Below are 22147 nucleotides of genomic sequence, written 5' to 3'. Positions count from 1 at the left end.
TCATAGAAGAAAAATAAGAAAAGTTTCTCCTACAGGTGAAGTTTATTATTCATTTCTACCTCTTTTTCTGCCTAAAGTGTTCCATGCTGCCCTCACGGAAGTCAAAGTTGAGTGAAGGAACTGGATGAGTCAACATTGGTGTCCTCATCTAATCTCAGCCATTTAGGAATACAGGTGATTAAAGGCAGCTTCCTGGCCAGGTGCAGTGGCTCACGCCTGTAATCCCAGCACATTGGGAGGCCGAGGCGGGAGGATCACAAGGTCAGGAGATCAAGACCATCCTGGCTAACATGGTGAAACCCTGTCTCTCCTAAAAATACAAAAATTAGCAGGGCGTAGTGGTGCATGCTTGTAGTTCCAGCTACTCGGGAGGCTGAGGCAAGAGAATCACTTGAACCTGGGAGGCGGAGGTTGCAGTGAGCCGAGATTGCACCACTGCACTCCAGCCTGGGGACAGAGTGAGACACAGTTTCAAAGAAAAATAAAAAAGCAGCTTCCCTTTCCTCAGCTCAGAGGTGGATCAATGATCAACGTACAGGAACAAATAAAATATGTAAAGACAAATACAGTTTTTATTATTTTCTGGGGAAAAGTCCAGTCTCTAGGCTCATGGAGTCAGCATTTCCATAGCCAACCAAGGATGGCCAGTCTTGGGGCTGTACCTAATTAGCATAGGATGTCGGGTTGCTGTTGACCACCAAAGTCTCAGAACAGAGCTGCCCTGCTGGAGAGGCAGAGGATAGAGAGAGGATGAAGTCATGGGCAGGTAAGTAGCATATTCTTTTTTATCTGAAGGGGACCAGATAAAATTGCTTGGACTTGACTAACTAAATGTTTTATGATAGAGAAAACAAGCAGATTTTTTTTCTCAGTAAGAGCCAGGTGTTACTTAAGATGGTTGTCTCTATTGAATGGAAGAGAGAGAGAGAGTGAGAGAGAGAGGGAGGGAGGGAGAGAGAGAGAGAGAGAAGAGAAAGAATGCAAATCCCCAATAGATCATTGTATGCACTCATTTTATCTCCAGTTGTCTGTGTTTTGTGGCGATTATTAAAGTTTCTCTGTATTCCCAATGCCCTTTTGTGAACTGTTAATACAATGTTACTAAATCACTTATTATTATTATTATTATTTGAAATGGAGTCTCACTCTGTTACCCAGGCCAGAGTGCAGTGGTGCAATCTCGTCTCACTGCAACCTCTGCCTCTTGTGTTTAAGCGATTCCTGGCCTCAGTCTCCAGAGTAGCTGGGATTACAGCTGCCTGCACCACATCCAGATAATTTTTGTATTTTTTTTTTTTTTTTTGAGACGGAGTCTCGCTCTGTCGCCCAGGCTGGAGTGCAGTGGCCGGATCTCAGCTCACTGCAAGCTCCGCCTCCTGGGTTCACGCCATTCTCCTGCCTCAGCCTCCCGAGTAGCTGGGACTACAGGCTCCCGCCACCTCACCCGGCTAGTTTTTTGTATTTTTTTTTAGTAGAGACGGGGTTTCACCATGTTAGCCAGGATGGTCTCGATCTCCTGACCTTGTGATCCGCCCGTCTCGGCCTCCCAAAGTGCTGGGATTACAGGCTTGAGCCACCGCACCCGGCCCAATTTTTGTATTTTTAGTACAGATGGGGTTTTGCCATGTCAGCCAGGCTGGTCTAGAACTCGTAACCTCAAATGATCTGCCCACTTCAGCCTCCCAAATTGTTGGGCTTACAGGCGTGAGTCACCGTGCCCAGCTAAATCATCCTTCTATTTCAATAAAGACATGGCACTAGAATATATTTCTCTCTGCTCATTTCCAGTTAAAACTCTGCGCTAAAGCCTCGGCCCTTTCCTGTTGGGTGGGCCATGGTTTGCTGCGGTTTGTATTTATGCATTTCAGAAATCTCTGCAGGCTGCTGGAATCATTATCTCTGAGGGTTCAGAAATTCCAAATGCACTGATCTTTTTCTGCAATACTACAGCAATGACTTCCCCTTAGAGTCTTCTCCACCTTCGTATTGTCAGGTAAGTCAATAGATTTAAAAAGAAATGGAAAATACAGTCATTGGTGCCAATTGCCAGGAAGGGCAGGCTTCAGCGTGGCTTTGTAAAGAAGTAACGAAGGTGAGAGAGAGGGGGATTTTGTTCCCTGGTGGACGTTTCTGTTTCATTTTGTTTTTTTTTTCTCTCTCTCTCACTTCGAACATTCTACAGATACAAGTAACATAAATTCCAATTCCACATGTTTTAACTGAAAAAGGAAAACAGATACTAGAGGTTGTTGCTTGTTGACTCACATCATTGAAAAGACCAGGGTCTGAACTGGCTGACCGCAGGCTTGCCTAGAACCTGTGGCTTTGTGACTCAGTTTTCCTCCCTGTCTTCATTCCATCTTCTGCTAGGCTGGGTGAGTCCATGTGATGTGGCCTTAAAGATTCAGGACATACCATCCACTTACAACATTTTACAGAAAAGATATCATCTCTTTCTCATGGCTCCAGAAAAAAACAATACTAAGATTTACTCTGCTTAGACCAATCTGAACCCATCCAGTGATAATATCCGTAACTGTGCGAACCATCTGACTAGTCATATCTGGGTTCCATGATCCGTCCCTGAGTCTGGACATAGAGATCACCTGAATCACATGGACTGAGAATAGGGGAGAAGTCTTCACTAAATAAAATCGGGTGCCTCTTACCACACACACAAAATGTAGAGGGATGGGCATTTGCAAATATAAGTATTTGCAACCAGTCAAAATTAATTTAAATCATTGAGTTGTATAAACAAACAGTGTCTGCAGGCTATAATTATCTTTTGGGCTTCTAATTTGCAGCATGTGACTAAAATACCATTTATTGTTAGATCTTTAGGTTATCCCCAATTTTACACTATTATAAACAATGCAGATGTGAAAATATTTGAACTGAAGTTCTTAAAAACAATATGTGATTAATTCCTTGGAGGCAATGTCAATAACTGAGACTTCTGTTGAAGGTCATCTATTTTCCAAAGTTTTGGTATGTGTTGTAAAAATGTCTTAGAAAACATTTGAACTCACTCAGGACCTCACTAGCAGCATCTGTGTATGTTGGTGTCTTGATGTATTTCACACTTTTGACCATGATTGTATTTCTACACATGTATTAATGTAGCTAACATATAGTGATTTTGTCATTCAAATTCACACATATTTGATATTTGGTAAGCTTGAACATCTTTCATTTCTGTAATGCTTGTTTATGCTTCTTCTTCAGTCCATTATCCATTCTTGTTACTTGTTCATTTGTTTAGATTCTTTATATGTCAAAGGTATTATCAAAGGTTCCAATTCTACATCTTATTTTTTAAAAATCTAAAAAATAATTTTAATACAAGTTTAGCTTTTAATCACATGAACCATGGTATTTCTTTTTTTTTTTTTTTTTTTTTTTGAGACGGAGTCTTGCTCTGTCCCCCAGGCTGGAGTGCAGTGGCATGATCTTGGCTCACTGCAAGCTCCGCCTCCTGGGTTTACGCTATTCTCCTGCCTCAGCCTCCCAAGTAGCTGGGACTACAGGTGCCCACCACCACACCCGGCTAATTTTTTTGTATTTTTAGTAGAGACGGGGTTTCACCATGTTAGCCAGGATGGTCTTGATCTCCTGACCTCGTGATCCGCCCGTCTCAGCCTCCCAAAGTGCCGGGATTATAGGCGTGAGCCACCGCACCTGGCAAGCCATGGTATTTCTTAAAATGATTCTGAGCTTTAAAATATATGACATCCCAGTCTAAAATGGAAGTACACTCCTTGATAAGAGGTATGTGATTAGAATTCCAGGTATAATACATCCTACTTAAATAACAGCCTGTTTCCCAATATACATATCACAAGAGTGTGTTCTTAGAAGCCCTTTAATCAAATGCATATTGTTTTCTAAGTTTAACTTCACATATATTTCCTTATCACTAAAGTGTAATTTTACCTGTGATCAGTACCACTAAATATGATCTCATGCTGTTCCTACCCTTGTACTTTGTAGTCTCATGATACCAAACGAAATGTAATTAAACAACTTAACACATGGAAGAAAAGTTAAAGTAGTCTATCACATATAGTAATACTTACATAAGTGACTCATGTGATAATCATGTCCCTACATAGTAAAATTTTTCAAATGTTTGTTCTTGCTCACACATCTTCAACCTCGAATTCCTCTTCCATTCTTTTTGCCAGTGTCATTATCTCTTCTGAAAACTTTTTCTGAACCTCTTTGCTGTGCTAAGTCTGCCTCTTCTGCTTCCTCGCACCCTATGCAGACCTCTATTGTAGCACTGGACATCGTATATCCAAATTACTGATGTGTTACTCAGTCTCTTAAAATATGAACTCCTTGAGGAATAAGAATGTCTCTTATTTAAACCTGAATTGTCAGTGTTCTACACAGTCCCTGTCACATAGTAGCAACTAAATACACGCCTTACCTGAAAGAATAAGAAAACAACTGTTCTGAAATCCCTGATATTTTATTATATTTTTTTGAGACCGAGTTTTGCTCTTGTTGCCCAGGCTGCTGTGCATTGGCATGATCTCAGCTCACTGCAGCCTCCACCTCCCGGGTTCAAGCTATTCTCCTGCCTCAGCTTCCTGAGCAGCTGGGATTATAGGCATGCACCACCATGCTCAACTAATTTTGTATTTTTACTAGAGATGGGATTTCACCATGTGGGTCAGGCTGGTCTCAAACTCCTGACCTCAGGTGAGCGACCGGCCTCGGCCTCCCAAAGTGCTAGGATTACATGATATTTTATTTTACTTAGAAGTAAAAAGCTAAAGAAGGAGTCATTGTTTTTAATTTAATATGTGTGAAATGTCAGACCCTGGCTCCAGCTATATTTACAGTTCAGCCACCATTCATAAACGTAGAAGGACTTATGAAATATGCATCTCCACATGGTCATAATTCATCACTCCTCACAGGGAGAGCTGTGTTCCTCCTTGGGGCTGGGAGTAATGTCCTTCTGAAATGTGCAGGCTATTTTAAGACTGGGACCTTTACTTTTCTCACCTCAGTCACAGGCTCTGGCTCAGAAATCCTATTTTTGGCTCCCACTCCCTGCACACTTTTCATACCTGTATTGGATAGAATGTGCTCAATGACTTGGGAAAAGTCAGTATGAGGCATTCTTCATTAGAGTAATTAGTGCCGGTTGCTGCAACAGGGAACTCCTGAGACCTTATTGCCTTAAGGCAGTGAAATTGCCTTCTCCTATAAGTCCAGCTTCATTGCGGAGAGTGAAACAGCGATCCACAGGAGGCGCGCCCGTCCTTACCTGCCTCAGCCAAGATTGCTGCAAATCAATCATGCTGAGTCCACAGGTGAGGAATAGCCAGATGGCCCCAACTTACCATCAGAGGACCCGGGGAAGTGTAGGGGAGTACCTGGGTATATGTAGGGCACGTCTGGTCTTTGTTACACAGCATCAAGCTTTCCACTATTATCAAAACCCCTTTTAACAACTAGATAGAAACAAACTTCTGCCTGAAAAGGGTCTGATACCTTGCAATTTTCTTGCTTCTACAGCACATTCAGGCTGCAGCACAGAAACTCCTGACCTTCACGTTTTATCACTGTAATTATTTTAAACATGGTAAGTTGAGAAAAACAAATGAACAAACAAAAAGCTTTGTGAGAAAATAGAGTCAGACACAGCAAGTGGCTTTCATTTCCTGAACTTATTTTCTAATTATGATTCTAATTTTTCTTTTCTTTTTTTGATAGTTTAAAGTTTATTGTTCTTTATATAAATCTTTTAATTTCAAACTGTTTCAGATTTACAGAAAGTTGTTTGGATGGTACAGTTTTCCCATACACTCTTACTCTACTACATCTTCCATTATCATGATATACTTAACATGATGAATGATAAAATATAAGTACATTGTCATTAAATAAAGTCCATTCTCTTTTCAGATTTCCTCAGATTTTCCCTAATAATCCTTTTCATGTTCCATTATTCTATCCAGAATATCACATTAGTTATGTCTCCTTCTCTTGCCTATAACAATTTCTCAGACTTTTCTTTTCTTTTGTAATTGATAAGCTCTACACTTTTAAGAAATTCTGATACCAGTACCATGCTGTTTTGGTTACTGTAGCCCTGTAGTATAGTTTGAAGTTGGTTAGCATGATGCCTCCAACTTTGTCCTTTTTGCTTAGGATTGCACTGGCTATTTGGGCTCTTTTAGAGTTCATCATGAATTTTAAAATACTTTTCTCTAGTTCAAAATCATTATATTGTAAAGACACCCACACTTTTATGTTCATATCCAGCACTATTCACAATAGCAAAGACATGGAATCAACCTAAATGCCCATCGATGACAGGCTGGATAAAGAAAATCTGGTACATACACACTGTGGAATACTATGCATCCATAAACAAGAACAAGATCATGTCCTTTGCAGGGACATGGATGGAGCTGGAGACCATTATCCTTAGCAGAATAACACAGGAACAGAACACCAAATCCTGCATGCTCTCACTTATAAGTGGGAGCTAAATGATAAGAACACATGGACATATAGAGTGAAACAACACACACTGGGGCCTATCAGAGGGTGGAAGGTGGGAGGACGGAGAGGATAAGGAAAAATAACTAATGGGTACTAGGCTTAATACCTGGGTGATAAAATAATCTGTAGAACAAACTCCTAGGACACATGTTTACCTATGTAACAAACCTGCACAATGTACCCCGAACTTAAAAGTTAACCAACAAAAAATAAATTCTGGTATTCCTTAAATGGTCGGGTAGTCTGTGGAATGTCCCTCCATTGAAATACTTCTGATGTTTTTCTTGTGATTAGACAGCAATTACATGTTTGGAGGAGAAAGACCACATAGTAAAGTGCCATTCTTGTCATATCATATCAAGGATATACACCATCAATGTGACTTATCACTACTGATGTTATTAAACTTGATCCTTTGGCTAAAGTAGTGCTTGTGATTCTCCACTGCACAATTACTTTCCTTCTGATTTCCATACTTTTCCTCTTTGGAAGGAGATTAGTACACACAGCCCAAAGTTTAAGGAGCAGTAAGTTATGCTCACTCCTTGAAGACTGGCTATCTATATAAATGACATGGAATGCCTCTGCACAGATTTGTCCATTCTTTCCCAGTTATGTATTCAGTCATTTCTACCAGTGTTCACTCCTGGATGTTAATTTCATATTTGGGTTAAAATACTATTTTATTTCTTTCTTTCTCATATTGTCCCAGGCCTGGCCCTTGGGAGCCCTTAACTGGCTCTGCATCATGTTGACATCACAATTATTTTTTTAAAGCTCTTCATTACTTACTTGTACTATGAGATGCTCCAGGATCATCATACGTATTTCCTACCCTGGTCATAAAGGCAGACATTTCTCCAAAGATACTAGTTTCCATTATTTATACGATGTTAGAAACCAACAATGGGGCTGCAGTGTGCTCATTCATATTGGGGTGTTGTTTCTATTTCCTCTGAGCTGACAGAGCAAGGAAATATATATGCATATACTAACCCACATGCATGCATCTATAAATATATCCATATGCTACCTTACACAGATATATCTATGTTAAAGTAAATATTATTTCATACTGATGTTCTCAGCTCTAAACTATTATCATATAGATCATTAGAGCCTCCTTCCCTGTTCAGCTGTAAGTTCTTAATGTGAAAAACCTGAACCTTGCTGTATACAGTCCATTTACATATTTATTTCCAGAATACATATTACAGTGGTTTTACAATTGTTAACACAAACCCATGTGAAAAACAGTTCTATCAAATACAGTACAATGTTTCTGTGCAGCACCTTTTGTTGAGTTTTAGAGACTCCACTAACTTCCAAAGTAATTTAGGTCAGTAACCCCCATCCCTGAAGCTTCAGAGAGGTAGTTTCATATATTTGTAATATGGTTCAATTTTTTGGCATGTTCTGCCTTTCATCCAGTGATTGCCTGCACTCCTAATATTTTCTGATTTGCATACCTTCACTCCTCATGCTTTTACCAGTATGTAATGTTGCTCTTTAGCAATGACAATATTGCTTGTTCTGAAGTTTGCTTTTCCTGGAAGTCTGCTTTTCCTGAAATTAATATAGATACTGCAGCTTTCTTTCGATTATTGTTATCACGGTATGCCTTTCTCCATCTCTTTACTTTTCTGATTCTCTATATTTAGACTTCTTATAGATAATATATAGCCAAATATTATTTGTTTGTAGACTGTTTGTAATAGTCTCTGTTTTTAATTAGTATATTTTGACCATTCACACTCATATATATATACACACATATATATATATATTTCATGTTTGTTACTGTTTACTATTCTTTTGTTCCTTTTTTCTTTTCCATTTTCCTCTGCCTTTTCTAGTTTTATTTTTATTTTTTTAATTCTATATGCTTATTAATGCTCTTTTTCTTTGTTTCTTCTAAGAAAAGGGGGATACATGTGCAGATCGTGCAGGTTTGTTACACAGGTATATGTGTGCCATGGTGGTTTGCTGCACCTATTGACCTGTCCTCTTGGTTCCCTCCCCTCACAGGCCCTGGTGTGTGTTATTCCCTTCTCTGTGTCCATGTGTTCTCAATGTTCAACTTCCACTTACGAATAAGAACATGCAGTGTTTGGTTTTCTGTTCCTGTGTTAGTTTGCTGAGGATAATGGCTTCCAGCTTCATCCATGTCCCTGCAAAGGACATGATCTCATTCCTTTTTATGACTGCATATTATTTCATGGTGTATATTTACCACATTTTCTTTATCCAGTCTATCATTGATGGGCATTTGGGTTGGTTCCATGTCTTTGCTGTTGTAAATAGTGCTACAGTAAATGTGCATGTGTCTTTATAGCAGAATGATTTATATTCCATTGGGTATATACCCAGTAATGGGATTCCTGGGTCGAATGATATTTCTGGTTCTAGATCCCTGAGGAATCATCGTACTGTCTTCCACAATGATTGAACTAATTTACATTCCCACCAACAGTGTAAAAGCATTCCTATTTCTCCACATTCTCTCCAGCACCTATTGTTTCCTTTTTAATAATCGCCATTCTGATTAGCGTGAGATGGTATCTCATTGTGGTTTTGATTTGAATTTCTCTGACAATCAGTGATGTTGAGCTTTTTTTAAATTTTTTTTGGCTGCATAATGTCTATAATGTCTTCTTTTGAGAAGTGTCTGTTCATATCCTTTGCCCACTTTTTGATGGGGCTGTTTTTGTTTTATTTCTTTTTTTTCCTGTAAATATGTTTTAAGTTCCTTGTAAATTCTGGCTACTAGATTTTGGTCAAGTGGTTAGATTGCAAAAATTTTCTCCCAATCTTTAAGTTGCTTGCTCACTCTGATGATAATTTCTTTTGCTGTGAAGAAGCTCTTTAGTTTAATTAGATTCCATTTGTCAATTTTGACTTTTGTTGCAAATGCTTTTGGCATTTTTGTCATGACGCCTTTGCCCATGCCTATGTCCTGAATGGTATTGCCTAGGTTTTCTTCTAGGGTTTTTATGGTTTGGGGTTTACCATCGAAGTCTCTAATCCATCTTGAGTAAATTTTTGTATAAGGTGTAAGGAAGGGTTCCAGTTTCTGTTTTCTGCATACGGCTATCCCGTTTTCCCAGCACCATTTACTGAATAGGAGATCCTTTCCCTCATTGCTTGTTTTTGTCAGGTTTGTTGAATATAAGATGGTTGTAGATGTGTGGTGTTATTTCTGAGGTCTCTGTTGTGCTCCATTGGTCTATGTGTCTGTTTTGGTACCAGTACCATGTTGTTTTGGTTACTGTAGGCTTGTAGTATAGTTTGAAGTCAAGTAGCGTGATGCCCCCAGCTTTGTTCTTTTTGCTTCAGATTATCTTGGCTGTACGAGGTCTTCTTTGATTCTATGTTAAATTTAAAATAGTTTTTTTCTAATTCTCTGAAGAATGTCAATGGTAATTTGATGAGAATAATTTTGAATCTATAAATTATTTTAGTCAATATGGCCATTTTCACAATATTGATTCTTCCCATCCTTGAGGATGGAATGTTTTTCCATCTGTTTGTGTCTTCTCTTATTTCCTTGAGCAGTGGTTTGTAGTTCTCTTTGAAGAGGTCTTTCACATCCCCTGTTAGTTGTATTGCTAGGTGTTTTCCACTCTTTTTAGCAATTGTGAATGACATTTCATTCATGATTTGGCTCTCTGCTTGCCTATTATTGGTGTAAAGGAATGCTTGTGATTTTTGCACATTGATTTTGTATCCTGAGACTTTGCTGAAGTTGCTTATCAGTTCAAGAAGTTTTTGGGCTGGGATGATGGTTTTTTTAAAATATAAAATCATGTCATCTGCAAAAAAGACAACTAGACTTCCTCTCTTTCTGTTTGAATGCCCTTTATTTCTGTCTCTTACCTGACTGCCCTGGCCATAACTTCCAATACTACGTTGAATAGGAGTGGTAAGAGAGGGCATCCTTGTCTTGTGCTGGTTTTCAAAAAGAATGCTTCCAGTTTTTGCCCATTCAATTTGATATTTGTTGTGGGTTTGTCATAAATAGATCTTATTATTTGGAGATATGTTCCATCAATACCCAGTTTATTGAAAGTATTAAGCATGAAGGGATGGTGAATTTTATCAAAGGCCTTTTCTGCATCTACTGGGATAATCTTGTGATTTTTGTCATTGGTTCTGTTTATATGATGGATTTATTGATTTATGTTACATTTATTGATTTATGTTGAACCAACCTTGTATCCCAGGGATGAAGCTGACTTGATCATGGTGGATAAGTTTTGTGATGTGCTGCTGGATTTGGTTTGCCAGTATTTTATTGAGGACTTTCACATGGATATTCATCAGAGATATTGGCCTGAAGTTTTCTTTTTGTTGTTGTTGTGTCTCTGCCAGGTTTTGGTATCAGGACGATCCTTGCTTCATAAAATGAGTTGGGAGAAGTCCCTCCTTTTCGATTGTTTGGAATAGTTTCAGAAGAAATGGTACCAGTTCCTTTTTGTATTTCTGGAAGAATTCAGCTGTGAATCCGTCTGGTCCTGAAATTGTTCTGGTTGGTAGGCTATTAATTACTGCCTCAATCTCAGACCTTGTTATTGGCCTATTCAGGGATTCAGTTTCTTCCTGGTTTAGTCTCGGTCGGATGTTTGTGTCCAGGAATTTATCCATTGCTTCTAGATTTTCTAGTTTATTTGTATAGAGGTGTTTATATTATTCTCTGATAGTAATTTGTATTTCTGTGAGGTCAGTGGTGATATTCCCTTTATCATTTTTTATTGTGTCTATTTGATTCTTCTCTCTCTTCCTATTTATTAGTCTAGCTAGTGGTCTATCTATTATGTAACTTTTCCAAAAACCCAGATCCTGGATTCGTTAATTTTTGGAGGGTTTTTCATGTCTCTATCTTCTTCAATTCTTCTCTGATCTTAGTTATTTCTTGTCTTCTGCTAGCTTTTGGATTAGTTTGTTCTTGCCTCTCTAGCTCTTTTAATTGTGATGTTAGGGTGTCGATTTGAGAAGTTTCTAGCTTTCTGAAGTGGGCATTTAGTGCTATAAATTTCCCTCTTAACATTGCTTTAGCTGTGTCCCAGAGATTCTGGTACATTGTCTCTTTGTTCTCATTGGTTGCAAACAACTTGTTGATTTTTGTCTTAATTTCATTGTTTACCCAGGAGTCATTCAGGAGCAGGTTGTTCAATTTCCATGAAATCGTGGATTTTGAGTGTTTCTTAATCTTGAATTCTAATTTGATTGTACTGTGATCTGAGAGACTGTTATGATTTCAGATCTTTTGCATTTGCTGAGGAGTGTTTTACTTCCAATTCTGTGATCAATTTTAGAGTAAGTGCCATGTGGCACTGAGAAGAATGTATATTCTGTTGATTTGGGGTAGAGAGTTCTGTAGACATCTACTAGGTCCACTTGATCCAGAGCTGAGTTCAAGCCCTGAATATCCTTGTTAATTTTCTGCCTCATTGATCTGTCTAATACTGACAGTGGGGTGTTATAGTCTCCCACTGTTATTGTGTGGGAGTCTAAGTCTTTTTGTAGGTCTCTAAGAGTTTGTTTTATGAATCTCAGTGCTCTGGAATTGGGTGCATATATATTCAGAATAGTTAGCTCTTCTTATTGAATTGTTCCCTTTACTATTATATAATGCCCTTCTTTGTCTTTTTTGGTCTTTATTGGTTTAAAGTCTGTTTTGTCAGAGACTAGGATCACAACCCCTGCTTTTCTTGGTTTCCGTTTGCTTGTCAAATTTTCCTTCCATCGCTTTATTTTGAACCTTTGTGTGTCTTTGCATGTAAGATGGGTCTCCTGAATGTAGGACACCAATGGGTCTTGACTCCTTATCCAATTTGCCAGTCTGCGTCTTTTAATTGGGGCATTTAGCCTATTTACATTTAAGATTAGTATTGTTATGTGTGAATTTGATCCTGTCACCATGATGCTAGCTGGTTATTTTGCACATTAGTTGATGTAGTTTCTTCAGTGTCATTGGTCTTTATATTTTTGTGTGTTTTTGCAGTGGTTGGTATCGATTTTTCCTTTCCATGTTTAGTGTTTCTTTCAGGAGTTCTTGCAGGGCAGGCCTGATGGTAACAAAATACTTCAGGATTTTCTTGTCTGGAAATGACTTTATTTCTCTTTCATTTAAGAAGCTGAGTTTGTCTGGAAATGAAATTCTAGTTTGAAAACTCTTTTCTTTAAGAATGTTGAATATTGGCCCCCAATCTCTTCTGACTTGTAGAGTTTCTGCAGAGTGGTCCATTGATAGTCTGATAGGCTTCCTTTTGTGGGTGACCTGGCCTTTCTCTCTGGTTGCCTTTAACAATTTTTCCTTCATTTTGACCTTGAAAAAAATCTGATGATTATGTGTCCTGGAGCTGATCTTCTCATGGAGTGTCTTAATGGTGCTCTCTGTATTTCCTGAATTTGCATGTTGTCCTGTCTTGCTAGGTTGGGGAAATTGTCCTGGATAATATCCTGAAGTGTGTTTTCCAGATTGTTTCCATTCTCCCTGTCTCCTTCGGGTACTCCAATCAACTGTAGGTTCAGTCTTGTTATGAAGTCCCATATTTCCTGGACACTTTGTTCATTCCTTTTCATTCTTTTTTTCTCTATTCTTGTCTGCATGTCTTATTTCAGTAAGGTGGTCTTCAAACTCTGATATTCTTTTTTCCACTTGGCCATTTCAGCTGTTGATACTTGTGTATGCTTCATAAAGTTCTCGTGCTGTGTTTTTCAGCTTCATCAGGTCATTTATGTTCCTTTCTAAACTGGTTATTCTCATTAGCAATTCTTCTAACATTTTATCAAGGTCCTTAGCTTCTTTGCTTTGGGTTAGAACATGCTCCTTTAGCTCATAAAAGGAAAGCTCATCATAGTTTTTTTATTACCCATCTTCTGAATCCTACTTCTGTCAATTCATCCATCTGATCATCCGTCCAGTTCTGTGTCCTTGATGGAGAGATGTTGGGTTCATTTGGAGAAGAGGAGACACTCTGGCCTTTTGGCTTTTCAGCATTTTTTCATTGATTCTTTCTCATCTTCATGAGTTTGTCTAGTTTTGGTTTTTCAGGCTGCTGACCCTTGGATGGGGTTTTGTGGGGGCCTTTTTGTTGTTTTTGTTGTTGATGCTGTTGTTGTCACTTTCTACTTGTTTTTCTTTCAATAGTCAGGTCCCTCTCCTGTAGGGCAGCTACAATTTGCTAGGGGTTCACTTCAGGTCTTATTCATCTGATTCAGTCCTGTGCCTGGAGATGCCACTCAAGGAGTCTGGAAAGCGGCTAAGATGTGTTCCTGTTCCTTCTTCTGGGACCTCTGACCTTAAGGGGCACTGACCTGATGCCTGTAGGATTGCTCCTGTATGGGGTGTCTGACAACCCCTGTTGGAGGGTCTCACCCAGTTGGGTGACACAGGGAGCAGGACCCATTTAACGAAGCACTTTGTCCCTTGGTGGAGAGGGTGTGTTTCGCTGGGGGAGCCCACTTGTCTGGGCTGCCCAGATTCCTCAGAACTACCAGGAGGAGAGGCTAAGTCTGCTGATCTGCAGAGACTGTGGCCACCCCTCCCCCTAGGGGCTCAGGCCCAGGGAGATCCTCTGGCTGGAGTTATTGGAGGTCCTGCAGGGAAGCCCCACCCACTGAAGAAGGATGGGTCAGGGTTAGACCTGAAGAGCCAATCTGGCCACAGACTGGCACAGCTGGTGCATTGAGCTGTGGGGATAAGTCTTGGGACCAAGCTGTCCAGCCTCCTTGGCTCCACCAGGAAAAAAACGCAGCCTGGAGCTATGGAAATGGGTCTGCGCTTCCCTTGCCCATGGAGCTTAGCTTGTTAGGCAGTTGCAAGTCCCAGTGCTGGCTGCTGCCCCTCCCCCAAGGAGCTAAAAGGCTTAGGGAGCAGGCAGCTGAAGCAGGTGTTGGTCACCCCTCCCCTTAGGAGTTGAGTTCCTCAGGCTTAAGCAGATTCCAGCTGAGAGGCTGTTAGAATCTGCGTGTTCCAGGGTTGGCAGGCTAGGCCCTGGTGGGGTGGGTTCGCGAGTGGGATCTTCCAATCTGTGGGTTGCACACTTCCGTGGGAAAAGCACAGTTTCCTAGGCTGGGTGGCATGCTCACCCACTGCCTCCCTTGGCTGGGGGTAGGGGGTCGCGGTGGCTCTCAGGTGGGCTGCCATGCCACACTGGTCTTCCTTCTCTCCGTGAGTCACGCCACCCTTCTAGTCAATTTTGATAAGAGAATCTGGATACCTTGGTTGCCAGCGAAGGATTCACACACTTATTATGGTTTTTTTTTTTTTTTTTTTTGGAGCCTCCGAATGCATCTGCTTCCAGTCGGCCATCTTGGCCCCTCCCCTCCCCTTTTCTGGTGTTAACTGGCCATTTTATTTGATTCCATATTTTATTTGTTCTTAGTATGTGAATTATAGTTCTTTTTAATTTTTGTGTGTGCTTGCCCTAGAGTTTGCAATATACATTCACAAATAATCGAAGTCCACCTTCAAATATCATTATGCTATTTCACATGTAGTACAGAAATCTTCCAATATAATACGACTGATTCTTCCTTCCCATCCCTTATGACATTGCTGTTACTGACTTTACTTATCCAAAAACCATAATCACCCAATGTATTGTTAATATCGTTACTTTAACAGTTACCTTTTAGTCCAATTACAAGAAAGAACAATAGTTTTATCTTTTTCTGATGATCTTTTTTCCTTTTATGTAGATCTGAGTTTTTGACAATATTGCATTACTGTCACAAGACAAAATTACACTTCCACTTCATGAGCAATGCTTTTGTTCCAGATGTAACTGTTTTCTTTCCACCTTCATTACGCAGAAGAGATATCTGCTTGCAAAACTTTACAGTTCAGAGAGGTTTTTGATGGTTAATATTTCAAAGCTATCCAGTGACAGACATAAAATTATGTACCTCATTTATCACTGTGAGAGCTTTGATTATATTTCCCAACCCCAGCTTCACGCCAAACTTTGCATCTGGAATTCACAGTTGCTTCCTCTGTAAACCACTGCTTAGGATGCTATCTTGTTGCCCTCCATAGCATACAGGATCATGAATAACTATACATGCAAATTATAGTAGCATGGCGTAGAAAGGTTGTAGCAGTCTGAAAATAAATACTCAATGTGCAGAACCACCACCACTACCCCAACCCCTCTCCTTCGAGTTACATTTTTCACTGTGGCTGCACCATCCTGAAATATTCTGTATTTATAACCAGTTTGCCTTTCAATTTAGGGGAAATGAGAAGTGTATATTGTCCTCTCCAGGCAGTGATTTTGGGGAGATGTTTTCATTTGTTATAATCATTAGGACTGCTCATACATATTCTAGCTTTCTCTTATTTGGGGCACATGGTGGGATTCTACATGCTCTCCCTCATTTGAAGGTCAGTTTAGCTTTGCAACTTGTTTTGACCAGTGAAATATGTGCAAGGGTGGTGAATATCATTTCTGGACTGAAGATTTAAGTATTAGTATTTAAGTGAAGCTTTAAGTGCAAGTATTGCCAATTCTCTCCTTTGTTCTGTAATGTCTGACAGTCCTGGGATGAGAACAATGCAAAGTACAGCACTCCACCTCCATTCGAAAGGCAGGTTGCATGAGTAAGATATAAGCCTCACGTCTCTGTCTTGAGTAGCACCCCCTCTAAAAATACGCTATCTGCTCACCTTGATTTACTTTTGGCGTTGTAGCAAAAAGTCACTATCTGAAATTATATTGTGTATTGATCTATTTTCGGGCTTACTGCCAGTCTGTCTAGAGATGAGAACTCTGTATCTCTTATTCAAGACCATAACCCTGTTGCCTTGAAGGATGCCGGAAGCATGGCAAGTGCTCGGTCAAGTTTCTCTGAAACACGGAATTAATAAATGGCTTAAACTGGAAATCAGTTTTCCACAAATAAACTAAAACTTGATGAAGCCTTACTGTTGGCACCTTCATATAAGTTACATGCAATAAAAACATTTTGTATGCACTTGCTATTGAGGGAATGCTTCCAGCTCACAGCTTTCCCTCTTTAGAATTCTCCATTAATTAGAAATGAAAGGCAATCTGTGATGGGAACTCTGATTTATCAGTAGGGTTTACTATATTTTATGTATGTGTGTGTGTGTGCGCGAGTAGGTAAACAAGCAGGTGACTCGAAACTCAGCCGTGGGCACAAATTACTGGGAAAAAAAGATACAAATGGAAGAAATGACACAGCCGGCTGCTTATGTTATCATTTCCCTCTCCCCTGCCTTTCCAGCAGAGTCAACTTTGATTACCGTTGCAGTGGTTCTTCTAAGAAAATGAAGACACCCGGCTTTGTAAAGGAATTCTTTGTTCCCTGGAACGTGATGTACTGGAACAAGACGCATTTCCACATCTGTAGCAAAACAAAGAAAAACACAAAAACACTTTTAGAGACTGTAATAATGAGATTATCAACTGTAACCCCTCAGGGATGGCTGTAACCCCTCAGCGACGGTCCAGATGCTCCTATGGCCACTCACCTGCAGCAGGGACCTGCGTCCAGGTCGCCTCTACCGCCCCCCAACCCTGCCCCCGCCGTCTGTGCCTGTGCGCAGGCGTCTCTCACGCACCCGGGGCCACCACCACCCTTTCGCGAGAAACGTGAGCTTCACCGTCTGCGCCTGCGCAAGGGAGCCCACCAGCCTCGCCCGAACTACCGCGGCATGAGGCCCCGCCCCCGCCCTCCTAGCCGTGGTGGCAGCCGTGTGCGCCTGCGCGCCGGATAGTCCCCGGCCTTGCTCTCTGCAGCTGTAGGCGGCGCTGCAGGCGAGCGCAGGACGATGACAAAGAGGACGGGGCTGCTGGGCGGTCCCCAGCACCCCAGGACCCGGAGCCCCAGGTCGCAGCCTCAGGACCTGGAGGATGTGCCCAGTACCTCCAGGAGACGCGCGGACGAAGTCGTCGCCCCGCGGGTTGCCAATCAGGCGTGGTGTGGAGACATGGCGGGGAGGACGCTGGCGGCCGTGTAGACCAGCAGCACGACACCGTGGATTCAGCCCGGGAGGGAGTCTAGCTGCGGGCCACGTCCAGCGTGAATTCCAGAAACCCGCCTCCTAGAGTCGCGGGGCGTCCGGAGGGAGACCTGGCCCCTGGTGGGAGTGGGGCGCGCTCCTGGAAGCCTCCCCTTTTTTTTTTTTTTTTTTTTTTTTGAGACGGAGTCTCGCTCTGTCGCCCAGGCTGGAGTGCAGTGGCCGGATCTCAGCTCACTGCAAGCTCCGCCTCCCGGGTTCACGCCATTCTCTCGCCTCAGCCTCCCGAGTAGCTGGGACTACAGGCGCCCGCCACCTCGCCCGGCTAGTTTTTTGTATTTTTTTAGTAGAGACGGGGTTTCACCGTGTTAGCCAGGATGGTCTCGATCTCCTGACCTCGTGATCCGCCCGTCTCGGCCTCCCAGCCTCCCCTTCTTGAGGGCTGGGAGTTTGCGGAAAGACTACGAGGCCGTGAGCACCATGATTCAGACCCGGAAACCACGCCTCCAGGCGTGGGTAGGAGAAACGGGCTTCGTATACTACAGCTACCCCTCTCCCTGCCTAGGAGCACGCCCGTCCCAGCACCTGGGCCTGAAGCAGAGGGAGCTCCAGAGCCCGCGAGTCCCAGAGGGCAGGATCTGTTCCTTCCGAGGTGTCCCTAGGAGCTCCCTGAACCTCAGGCCAAAGGCCAAACCATGGTGGTCAAGTCCCCCAAATAGGGGCTCTTTTAAGATGACTTGAGTAGCTGGGACGGTGGCTCATGCCTGTAATCCCAGCACTTTGGGAGGCTGAGGCAGGTGAATTGCTTGAGCTCAAGAATTCAAGACCAATGTGGGCAGCATAGCAAGACTCCCTACCAAAAAAAAAGTATATATGTGTGTGTGTGTGTATGTATATACACACACACGTACACAAAAAATAGCTGGGCATGATGGTGCAGGCCGGTAGTACCAATTACTGGGGAGTTTTAGGTGGGAGGATTGATTGAGACTAAGAAGTGGAGGCTACAGTGAGCCAAGATTGCACCACTGCATGCCAGCCTGGGCAACAGAGGAAGACCCTGTCTCAAGGGGGAAAAATGGCAAAAAAAAAACACAAAAACACAAGAAGACTTCAAGTTACCCAGATCAGGACTCATGCAGAGAAAAGCCAACAGGAGCAACACCCCATATTATGGGAGGAAGACACCTGGGGATGCACTGACTTCAGTTGTGTGAATTTTACCCTACGGCCTTGCTTACTTTATGAGACAGCAGAGGTGGCCAAGGTCAATCCTGCTGCTCTGTGTGGTGACCTCTGCTTTCCTCCCGCTACCATAGGTAAAGGGTCATGTTCCTATGTAAGCCCTCGTATTCACCAGTCATTTGTGCACAGGGCAGGCTATCAACTCCTGCCTATTCAACGGAATTGCTAGTCCTGTCTTCTGTATCCTCAATCACCAACTTCTCAGTTAGTGTTGGACAAACCCTGTGTTCAGAACATGACCGAGGCAGACCTCAATCCATAGAGGCTTATTTAGCCAAGGTCAAGGTCACGTCTAGGAAAAAATACAGGATCACAGGAGCATCTGTGACCTGTGCTTTTTCCGAAGAGGGTTTTGGGAACCTCAGTATTTAAAGGGGAAACAGCAAGTAGGAGAGGAAAAAAAGTGAGGGAGGGTAGGCAGTGGCAGATGCTTACATTCTTGTGAAGCTCCGTTTACCCTAGTAAATCTGCATTTTACATGTGAAAAGAGGGAGTAGAGGAAATAGTCAATAATGAGTTCCTCTTAGGATAGGCCCATGGTGGATTTTTAATATTCTCCTTGTCCTATGAAGATAAGCTGGTAACTGACATTGTCAGGGTGAGATTCAGCAGAACTGTTTTAGGGCTAACTTCTGGAGGAGCTGTGTATCCTGGAAGATTCAGCAACTGGCAAGGAATTTCCGTGGGAGCAATGTGTGAGGGAGGCCATCTGGGGAGATATGTGACCTTTTTTTATGGGAACCTGGCTTCTGGATGAATCTAGGACACAGGATTGTGAAATTACAGCTGTTTGGAAACAAAAGGAAGGCAGTATTGCATGACTTAGTTTCCCAGCTTCACTTTCCTTTGGCGTGGTGAGTTTGGGGTCTTGAGATTCTATTTTCTTTCACACCTGTCAGCACTGTTAAGTAAGCAGGAAGACAACCTGAGGTTATTTCTGTATTTTGAGTTCCTACATAATAAATCACAGCCTGATTTAGTACATAAACCCAAACCTAAATTAGGAGTAAATTTTTTGTAGCAGATAGCCAGATTTCAGCCAATCACAGGCTTCCAACTAGCAAGACTATGCCCAAATAAGGCAAATGCCTCATTGCATGATGCTCAAATAAGGCAGCCGCTTAGGTGAGGCCAATCAAGTAACTTTTCTCCTTTGCTTACTTGTTCAGCCTGTACAAATTTGCTGCTTACCACTGCTGAGCGGAGCTGTCTAAACCTCTTCTCGTTTGGAGTGCTGCCTTATTTACGAATTGTTCTTTCCTCATATAAAGTTGGTTAAATTTCACTTGTCTGAAGTTTTGTATTAAACTGTATGTGAAACATCAGTAGCACAATTTGGATTCAGATACCCAAATATTGACCATGATATGTAAGTAATCCTTAAGCAGACTGATTTACAAAGGCCTGAACAACTTTGATATTCTGAAAATTCACCTCTTCTGATGAAAAAATTGTCAAGACCCTACATTTGGCAGGAAAAAAACGTGCTTAACAATGCGTGTAGGTTAAATAAGTTATGTTAACAACAACAATATCACAATTAGAAAACTCTTGCTATGCCAGGCACTATGATAAACATACCTTTGTACCTTTTTTAATCCTGAAAAATGTCTAATAAGTATGTATTTAATATTATTTGTATTTAATATTACATGTATTTAATATTGCCCCTGTTTTGTGAATTAATGCAGAAACAAACTGGCTTGCAATGGTGATGTATTCTATAAGGCAGCCATTGTTGTAATAATGCTAGATAACACTACCAGAATCTCCAGTGCTTATAATTCAGGTACTTATTTTTCTTGTCCATAATATGTGAATCCTGCTGAAATCAGCTAGACTTTGCTCCAGGATGAGGGATTGATCCAATTATGTTCCATCTTTTCACGTGTCTTTCATCAGGTTATTAGGAAAGAGTACACTTCACTGGCTGCTGTACTGGGAGGCTTTATCTCCATTAAGTGAACCACAGAGAAAAAAGAAGAGAAGAGTTTTACTTCTGTCGTCTGGTGATATATTGCTTTGGTGAATACAAGAAACCACAGGATAAGCAACAACGCTCTTTGATAAATTCCACAGGCTCTCCTGATATGGCAGGCAAGTCTTTTCCCAGTAGCCAACCCTTTGCACTAAACAATGTGGATTTCATTTCTATGGATGTTGTGAATGTGGACCTAAACTTCTCTAAGAGAACTTTTATTTCTCAAGCCTGAAGATGTATTGCATTTTTTTTGTATATGTATTTGATCCACATAAAGAAGGGGGAAAAAAGTTTGTATGTGTGGATAGCATTCCAAGAAGGAACTGTAGCCCCAGGAAAGCTGTTATTTCTGCTCTTCTCCAGCTACCTGCCAACAATTTGTCCTCAAAAGAGGCTCTTTCTGACTATTTAGATCTGTCACTTACAGATTGGCAATTTTCATGCATTTCATTCTGCTTTGCTTTACTTTGCTTTACTGGCATCATTCTGCTTTGCTTTACTGGCATCATCTTTATCAGAAGGATATATAAATATAGATATATGGATATCGTTTGTCTTCCCTTTCTCCACATTAACATATTCCGTGAGTGCAGGAAGTGAAATAGCATCTTTATTTCATTACTCTTTGGTCCATAATACATTCCCTGGCACAAAAGGAACACATGTACTTAACTATCAAAATTTAAAAATAAGTAAACTCACTGGATACGGAACATACTCATTATTAAATGTTTTTATAGCATTCTACCAGAAAACTATCCGCCACTGTTCCACCATGGTGCTTTCCCTCTCTTGCTTCTTGCACCTCTTCTGCTGTTCTTCCTTTTTGTTAGTTCCAGTTCCACATCATAGTCACAGCAAATGTAAGAGAATGGAGAATGCAGTTTTTCAGCTGGGCACAAAGGAACGCTGAGTGAAACAGAAGTTGTTGCTGAAGAAGAGGCAGGCACCTGAACTGGGTGTCTCCTGATAACCTCTCTCCCCCGTTGCTCTGTGTCCCGTATTCAGAGTAGATTCACCAAAGGTCTCCCTTGCTCTCCAGCTTCTAGTCGATTTTGAAAAATTCAGAGCATGGACAAGAAATAGCAGAAAAAGAAATTGTGATTGATTTGAGCATTTATTTTCCTGGCTTCCTCCATGTGGAGTTGCTAAAGACTGGCTTCATCTTTGAGCTGCAGTCACAGCTCCTGCCTGGCAGCCTTCTGGGTCTCCAGGTAGTAGGAACCACTTTGTCTTGTTTATCTTTCAGGCCTGTGGGTGGCAATAATGTTCTTTATTAATACTAGCCTTAAGATTTCACAAATTATTCCAGCTGTTTACTGGAAACCACGAAAAGGACACTGACTGACATCGCCACTATGTGTCTTTCTTTTAGGGGTCATAATGTAGGAAACACATTTGTT

At 41.4% G+C, this 22147-nt stretch overlaps 1 long non-coding RNA gene across 4 annotated transcripts in view; it reads right to left on the bottom strand.

Annotated features, from left to right (window-relative positions):
* Positions 1–22147, bottom strand: part of LOC117089188 — a 78200-nt gene that overhangs the window by 42245 nt on the left and 13808 nt on the right. For all 4 annotated transcript variants that reach the window (XR_004439494.1, XR_004439495.1, XR_004439493.1 and 1 more), the window contains one exon: positions 16802–16902. This is a non-coding gene — a long non-coding RNA (uncharacterized LOC117089188). The remainder of the gene's footprint in view (positions 1–16801; positions 16903–22147) is intronic.

This window comes from Trachypithecus francoisi, unplaced genomic scaffold (genome assembly GCF_009764315.1).
Source record: "Trachypithecus francoisi isolate TF-2019V2 unplaced genomic scaffold, Tfra_2.0 Lachesis_group11, whole genome shotgun sequence".
NCBI lineage: Eukaryota > Metazoa > Chordata > Mammalia > Primates > Cercopithecidae > Trachypithecus > Trachypithecus francoisi.
Note: the sequence above shows the minus strand (reverse complement) of the source record. Positions and strands in the feature narration are given on the sequence as shown.